The sequence below is a fragment of the Phoenix dactylifera genome, chromosome 4 (assembly GCF_009389715.1).
Source record: "Phoenix dactylifera cultivar Barhee BC4 chromosome 4, palm_55x_up_171113_PBpolish2nd_filt_p, whole genome shotgun sequence".
In the NCBI taxonomy this organism is placed as follows: domain Eukaryota; kingdom Viridiplantae; phylum Streptophyta; class Magnoliopsida; order Arecales; family Arecaceae; genus Phoenix; species Phoenix dactylifera.
In genome coordinates, this window is record NC_052395.1 from 30,888,607 (window position 1) to 30,897,397 (window position 8,791).

The window sequence follows — 8,791 nt, forward strand, 5'->3', positions numbered from 1 at the left end:
CGGCCTAACATGAACCACCCTAGGCGGGGAACGATCCGGAGGAGGTTGCCTCGCGGGATCGTGCCGCACCTTGGAGCGCCGCTCGGGACCGGCCACGGGACGGGACCTCTTTCTAACAACTCCCTTGCGAGGCATCTTGACCTAAACGAGATGAAAACCTAGAGAACGAAGAAGGATCGATAGAGGAAGCTCGGGACTGACCTGAAAAGACCTAGGAACGGACGGAAACTCAATGTCCGGCGAAGAATCGACGGGAAAAGGGCTTGGAGACGATCGAGGATGACCTAGGAGTCGGCTCTAGGGCTTTGTGAACAGTGGCGGCTTGAGAAAAAGTGTTTGCGAAACGACAAACCTAGGGTTAAAAAGTCGGATCCCGACTGCGAGTCGACTCTCCTGAGTCGCGAGTCGACTCGACCTCGAGTCGACTCCAGAAAATGCGCGAGTCGACTCTCCTTATGCGCCTGTAGACTTCGAGTCGACTTCCGACAATGTGCGAGTCGACTCCCCCTCAGCTGCCAACTTTGCGAGTCGACTCCCCCAAATGCGCGAGTCGACTCCCCCTTAGGAGCCGGCTCTGAAACTTACTCGAGTCGTCTCTAACCTTGGCACGCACTTAAAAATCATGCTATAACCGTGCCAAATGAGGGAAGATCACCTAGTTGGGATCTGATTTGATGATCATTGAATAGAAACTCTATTTTAACCTCATTTTAATCATCAAAATCAATTAATCTAGTGGAAACTCCCACTAGGATGGGTCAATCACTCCTAATCCCCTCCTAAGTACACTGAACCTCTCTTCACTTAGGGTTTTGTGAAAATATCTGCTAATTGATTATCAGTACAAACAAATTGGAGAGTCACATCACCATTCAATACATGATCTCTTATGAAGTGATGTCTTATCTCAATGTGTTTAGTTCTTGAGTGTTGAATTGGATTTTTAGTTAGGTTTATGGCACTTGTATTATCACAATTAATGGGGATTTTATCTTGTTTAATGCCATAATCTTCTAATTGTTGTTTAATCCACAAGATTTGAGCACAACAACTCCCGGCTGCAACATATTCAGCTTCTGCAGTGGATAATGCAACCGAGTTTTGTTTCTTGCTAAACCATGAGATTAGGTTTTCTCCTAGAAATTGACAAGACCCGCTGGTACTTTTTCTATCAAGCTTACATCCAGCGAAGTCTGAATCTGTGTACCCTATTAAGTTTAGGCTAGATTCTTTAGAGTACCACAGCCCTATGTTCTTAGTTCCTATTAAGTATTTAAAGATTCTCTTAACTGCAGCTAGGTGTGATTCTTTAGGATTAGCCTGATATCTAGCACACATGCACACACTAAACATAATATCAGGCCTACTTGCAGTAAGATACAGTAAAGAACCTATCATACCTCTATAAAGTTTTTGATCTACAGATTTACCTGATTCATCTTGGTCTAACTTACATGATGAGCTCATGGGGGTGCTGATTGACTTGTTTCCCTCCATATCAAACTTCTTGAGCATCTCCTTGATATATTTGGCTTGATTGATGAAGATGCTGTTAGATGTATGCCCTAGAAGCCAATTTGGCTGACACATTGTTGATTCTAGGGACATAATTTTGTACTTGACTATTTATTATTGAATAAATAAAAGGCATCTTTTTCATTCATATTGTTTATGTGTCTATGAATCGTCCAAGAAATTAATAAGATGATGATACATATTCTCAAGAGTTGAGAATTTGAGCCATGTATCATTGGTGATTAATTTCTAAATGCTCCTGATCAAAGGATCATCACGAGGACGGTGATCGATCCGATCAGTGCACAGATCACTCTCCTTCTGGATGGACGAGACTTGAGTCCACAGTGTAGGGACACTGAAGTGATAGTGCAGGTGCTTGTTAGAGAACAAGGGTACTGAGCGTGACCAATACAAGAAGTCACTTGGATGTCTATCCACTCGTCAGTGACTTGCTTGATGTTGCAGTAGTGTGACTGGTCCTTTGACCTGCGGCGCTTCGGCTACTCACAGTGAGGTTATTGTAGTTTGACTGCACACATACATGGTCTCTAGCCATATGGGTCCATGCAGTGTAGATTGGCTGCAGTAAGTTCACTGTAGGAGTAGGGTATGCACCTATATGGAATCTATCGACCTTGATAGATAAGGAGAGATCCTATGTGATTTATAAGACTGAGTTCGTAAGACCTCGGCCGGGGCAGTATGCACAGTGGAGAAAGAGTTTTTCACTATCGAACTCGAGTCGAATAAATCTTGACATATGACAGACGATGGGGTTTGACGAGTTGTCCATGACCTCCGTCCTGTAGGGATCCACGATAGTAGGACTGTATCACATGTTAACTGCACCTAGAGGTTCATCATTCCATTCTGCTGGGTAGCCACTACATGCTGCTAGGTGTCACTGGTGGATGGTGGGACTCATAGGGATTATCTTGATGATCGATAAACCCTAATGAGTTGAGTTGGAATCGTTCCAACCCATTGAAAGGAGTTTTCAATGATATAGTGATAGAGATCACAATATATCTCACTACCAGTCAGAATAGAACCTATGGGGTCACACACACTAGAAGTATTGACCGATCCGATGGTTGAAATCGTGATTAGGAATCACAAGAAATCAATTTGATTGATAAGAAGTTGAAGAAGGAAAAAGGAATTAATTAATTGGACTTGAAACAAGAATCCTACTTCGGGTAGGATAACTAGAGTTCTAATTGGATTAGGACTGGGATTCCTACTTGGAATAGGATTCCTCAATCCTAATGAGATTAGGAGTTTTGAATTAAAAATTGGATTCCTACTTGGAGTAGGATTCCTAGAAATCCTAATTGGATTAGGACTTCGGATTCAAGTAGAGTCCTAATTGGATCAGGACTAAAATTAAACAAATCCTAATTGGATTAGGATTCCTTAAGTCCAAATTAATTATTAATCTAATGAATCAACATGACTCCTAATTGGATTAGGATTGAAGAGTTCAATTGAGTCATGGTTCATTCAAGTCCTAATTGGATTAGGACTAGTATAGATTGAACCCAATTTGGCCAATCCTAATTAGATTAGGATTAAACCATGAGAGAGGCACCTAATCCTCTTTGGAAGAGGATTAGGTTAACCAAGTAAGAGGGGCATCAGCCCCTCTCATCTTGGATGGTGCGGATTGAAGGAGAGAGAGGGGCCGGCGCACCCCCCCTTTCTTTCTTTGGAAAACCATCTAGGGCTCCTACTTTGGAGGAGCCCTTGATGGCTATAAGAAGCACCATGAGGCCGGCGCCCTAGGTATTGGAGCCATCCTCCTCTTGCTGCCGCCACCCTCCCCTCTCCTCTCTTGGTTCAGCCGCAAGCAAAGGAAGAGCAAGGTCCAAGCGTTGGCGTCTTCCTCTTCCTCCAATCCTTCTTCCAACGCAGGGAAAAGAAAGAAGGCTGCAGAAGCTGTGTTCTTCTTCCTTGAGTTCCTTCTTCTTCTTCCTCCTCTCAAGCACTTTCAAGAGTTGAAAGAAAGAGAAGAGATCAGCCATCAAAGGAGTCTTTGCAAGGGAGCTAGCACCCCGGGAAGACAAGAAAGCTTTGATCGGTTCTCTACTTCGTGTGGATACCCGTAGAGGCCGGACGTTTGAACGGCTTCAAACGAACCCTCTTCCAAAACCACGAATTCAGATTCGCGGTGATCATCTACCCGCGCAAGGTGAAGATTTGATCTTCCTATTAGTTCTAAAAGTTTTAATTCTTACCTAATTACGAAAGGTCTCGAAACAAGCGTTCATGCGATGAACGTCGAACCCGTGCATGCCGATTCCGCTGCCATCTGAAAATTTTTGAAATATCAGCGGCATGGGCGGGTTCCCAACAGTGGTATCAGAGCCTAGGCTTCGTAGATTAAGGTAAGAATTAAATATCTAAAGGCATATTAGATCTGAAAATTAAATGATCATGCATGCTGAAAAATTCTGCATGCAGATTTTTCAGGGGTGCTGATTTTTACATGCTGATTTTTATGTGATAAAAAGATGATTCTAATTGCATTGTTAATGGGATTACAAAGTTTAGAATCATGATTAGCATGATCAGCGACCTATGTCATGATATAATCAGTTAAGTTTCAGATCTGAAAATTATAATTGTAGCATACGGTGATGATCATAGGATTCAACCCCTTTTGGTATCAAATGTAATGACCTGCGATGTGATCTGCGATGTCATGTAATTTTTCAGATGCTTGCATGCATCTTATTTGATGTTTTGAGAGGCCTGCGTGCCTCCTAAAAGGAGATGTAAATTATTTTTATTTTTATTTTACATCTGGTTGTATTTCTGTGATGTGATGTACATCAACGATCAAGTTGAAGCAAAGGCATGAGATGAAAGGTGATCTAAGCGGTTGATGGCGATGGGATCAAGAGTTGATCAAGGATCGAATCAAGGAAGCTTGGATCCAATTCAAGAGTTGAAGACCACTTGATCGATTGATGTGCATGTGCTTGTAATACGACCTAATTAGAATCCATGATCATCACCTAGTTAAAGTTTAGCTTTAATTATTGCCGCGATTATAACTGCCTGCAATGCGCCGTTTGCATGTGATGTGAATGAGAGTCGGGTAGATAGGTCTACATGTGATGTAGCAAACCCAATTGAGACCTAAATCAAAACCTCCTCAATCAAGTCGAGAGTGAACCGACATGAGCAAGTCATATTAGATTAATTGATCTAATTGGTGTCTAGGAAAGCATGAAAGGTGGTTACTTAATTAGGACCTTACTCTCTGAGTAAGGGGAGCCTCCCACCTGCTTACCTGGCCAATTGTTCGATTACCTCTTATGAAAGGCTCAAGTTGCAAACACTAAGACCTGATTAACCAATATTAAGTCAATAGGTCTTCCACTGTAGTAGAGCTGCTAAGGCCTTTCTGATGTTGACTTGTCTCGGCTGGATACAGTGGTCAAGTTGCATTGGGGGGCTGGACCTCTCTATAGACATGAGATGTTGTAGGGTAAAGGTGGGGTTGGGCACCAATAACTGTTAGGTGAGGACCCAATGACGACTTTATTCCTACGGTTATACGGTGGGTCTGACTTAACTAAGAAATGAGACCAATAACTGTTAGGTGAGGTCTTCATGGCTTAGAGACCAAGTTGCACTGCAACATGCTTGAGAAGCATTGTACAAGAGTTGTACACTCATCCATCTATGTGTCACCAATAACTGTTAGGTGAGGTGGCATGTAAATTGGTGGGACCGCAGTACCCACTAGAAACCCTAGTCGTGTGGGATTTCCGTTTTCCTACCAGGGGAGTGTGAGGAATTCGAGAAAATAGTGGGAGTCACATTTGTTCTAAAAGACCTTAGGACAGATTAGGATCAAGTACAAAAGTCTAACTAGAATCTTTACTCTCTGCAGATACAATGTCGGCTTCAAACCCTTTGACCCGTATTCTTGAGACCAACCGACTGACCGGAACCAATTACAAGGACTGGCTTAGAAATCTCAAAATAGTTTTGGACTGTGAGAAGATAGGCTATATACTTGATTCAGATATCCCCACATTACCAGCACGTCCCACTGATGTTCAGCGTGAGATGCATAAAAAGTGGTTGGACGATGACATTAGAGTAAAATGCTATATGATGGCATCTATGTCTAATGAACTCCAATGCCAGCATGAAAATATAAAGACTGCTAGGGACATACTGGCACACCTACAAGAGTTGTATGGTGAGCAGAGTCGCACAGCTCGTTTTGAAGTGTCCAAGAGGCTTTTCAAAGCGAAGATGCGCGAAGGGCAGTCTGTCCATGATCACGGTCTGACCATGATCAAGGACCTAGAGGAGCTTGAGAAGCTCGGTATGGACATGCACAAGGAATTGCAAGTGGATTTGATCCTACAGTCACTTCCTGATTCATTTGGTCAGTTTATAGTAAACTACCACATGAATAAGATTGAATGCACTAAGACTGAACTAATCAACATGTTGGTAACTGCTGAGGGAGCCTTGAAAGGTTCAAGGGGCAATGTCCTCGCTGCTGAGTTGACTTCTGGTTCCAAGAGAAAGTCTACTTGGAAGAAAAGGAAGCCTACAAAGAAGCAGAAGAAAGACAAGAAGCCAAAGAAGGAAGTTCAAAAGAAAAAGGCTAACGACAAAGGAAAATGTTTCCACTGCAATGTCGAAGGCCACTGGAAGAGAAACTGTCCTTCATACCTCGAGAGCCTAAAGAACAAGAAAGGTGACACACCTTCAGAAGGTATAGACTTGCTCATTATTGAAACTAATCTAACGGTTTCTTCTACTTCTAGTTGGGTTATAGATTCTGGTTCTAGTGCTCATTTGTGCACTACCATGCAGGGTCTAAAGGAAAGTAGAAGGCTGGCGGAAGGTGCGGTAACCCTTCGGGTTGGCAACGGGGCAAAAGTTGCTGCTGTGGCTGTGGGCACCTACCATCTGCGACTACCGTCTGGATTTAGTTTAATACTTAGAGACTGCTATTATGTACCTGTTGCTAGCAGAAATTTGATTTCTGTTTCATGTCTAGCACAGGAAGGTCATGTTTTTACATTTGACAAAGACTGCTGTTCTATTTATTTGAGAAATAAAATAGTCGCACGTGGTTTTATGATTGACAGTCTCTACCATTTACATATGGATGTATCTGTGAATGTTACCGAGCAAGATGTGAGTGCCAAAGGATCCAAAAGATCCAGAGATGAGATAAACCAAAGATATTTGTGGCACCTCAGACTTGGCCATATTGGAGAAGATAGAATGAACAAAATGGATAAAGATGGGCTCTTAGGCTCATTGACTTCCGAGTCATATCCAGTTTGCGAGTCCTGTCTTCAAGGAAAGATGGCCAGACTACCCTTTGTAGGACATGGGGAGAGGACCACTGAAATACTTACCCTAGTACATACAGATGTATGTGGCCCATTCGATGTGCTAGCCAGGGGACGTTATTCTTACTTCATTACCTTTACCGATGATTATTCACGGTATGGGTATGTGTATCTTATGAGACACAAGTCTGAATCCTTTGAAAAGTTCAAAGAGTTCAAGAATGAAGTAGAAAAACAAACTGGAAAACCTCTTAAGGCTCTTCGATCAGATCGAGGAGGAGAATACCTTAGTGGGGAATTCCGGGACTATCTCAAAGAAAACGGCATAGTCTCACAATGGACACCTCCGGGAACACCTCAACTCAACGGGGTGTCAGAGAGGAGAAATCGGACCCTATTGGATATGGTCAGGTCCATGATGAGCTTCACTGATTTACCTATGTTCCTTTGGGGAGATGCCTTACTCACAGCGATTTATTTATTGAATAGAGTTCCCTCTAAATCCGTTCCTACCACACCGTATGAGATATGGCATGGTAAGAAACCAAGTCTGGGTCATCTCAAGATTTGGGGATGTCCGGCCCACGTCAAGCGACTACAGGCGGACAAGTTAGAGGCTAGGACCATAAGTGCTCGTTTTATAGGATATCCTAAAGAGTCATTAGGATACAATTTTTACGTCTCAGAGGATCACAATGTGTTTGTGAGCCGTCATGCCATCTTCTTGGAAAATCAGTTTATCCTTGATAGAGGCAGTGGGAGGAAAATTGAGCTTGAAGAGAAAGTCTCTGAAAAGCAACGAGTCATGGATCCTATAGAACCTATTCATAAGGAGCCAGTACACGATGTCCCTCAACCACCTCGTAGATCTAGTAGAGTCTCCCATCCTCCCGATAGATACTTAGGTATACTTGAAGAGGATACTGAGGAAATGTTCCTAGTGGGAGATAGGGATCACATACAGGATCCCAAAACATACAACGAGGCGATATCTGATATCGATTCCGAGAAATGGCTGGAAGCTATGAAGTCAGAGATAGACTCCATGCATTCCAACCAAGTCTGGACCTTAGTAGATCCACCAGAAGGTATTGTACCTATTGGATGCAAATGGATCTACAAAAGGAAGATAGGTTCGGATGGAAAGGTAGAGACCTATAAGGCAAGGCTTGTGGCGAAAGGGTATAGTCAGCGCGAAGGCATTGACTATCAGGAGACCTTTTCACCTGTAGCCATGCTAAAATCCATCCGAACATTGCTTGCCATTGCAGCATTTCATGATTATGAAATCTGGCAGATGGATGTGAAAACTGCTTTCCTGAATGGATATCTTGATGAAGATATCTATATGGAACAGCCTTTGGGTTTCACTTCCAGTGATGGAGATCACAAGGTCTGCAAGCTGCAAAGATCCATCTATGGACTAAAGCAAGCCTCTCGGAGTTGGAACACTCGTTTCGATGATGCAATCAAAACGTTTGATTTCATCAAAAACGAGGAGGAACCATGTGTTTATAAAAAGGTTAGTGGGAGTGCTGTCGTTTTTCTCGTACTGTACGTAGATGACATTCTCCTGATTGGGAATGATATTCCCATGCTAACCTCGGTCAAGGTCTGGTTGTCAAAAGAATTCTCCATGAAAGACCTTGGGGAAGCATCCTATATTTTGGGAATAAAGGTCTATAGAGATAGATCTAAAAGGATGCTTGGCCTGTCACAGAAAATGTACATAGAGGAGGTGCTGAAGAGGTTCAGCATGGAAAACTCCAAGAGGGGTCTCTTACCCCTAAGGCATGGAATTCATCTCTCCAAGAAGATGTGCCCCAACACATCTGAGGAGATTCAACGCATGAGCAAGATTCCTTATGCATCGGCAATAGGAAGCCTCATGTATGCCATGCTATGTACACGACCTGATATAGCTCTTGCTGTGAGTG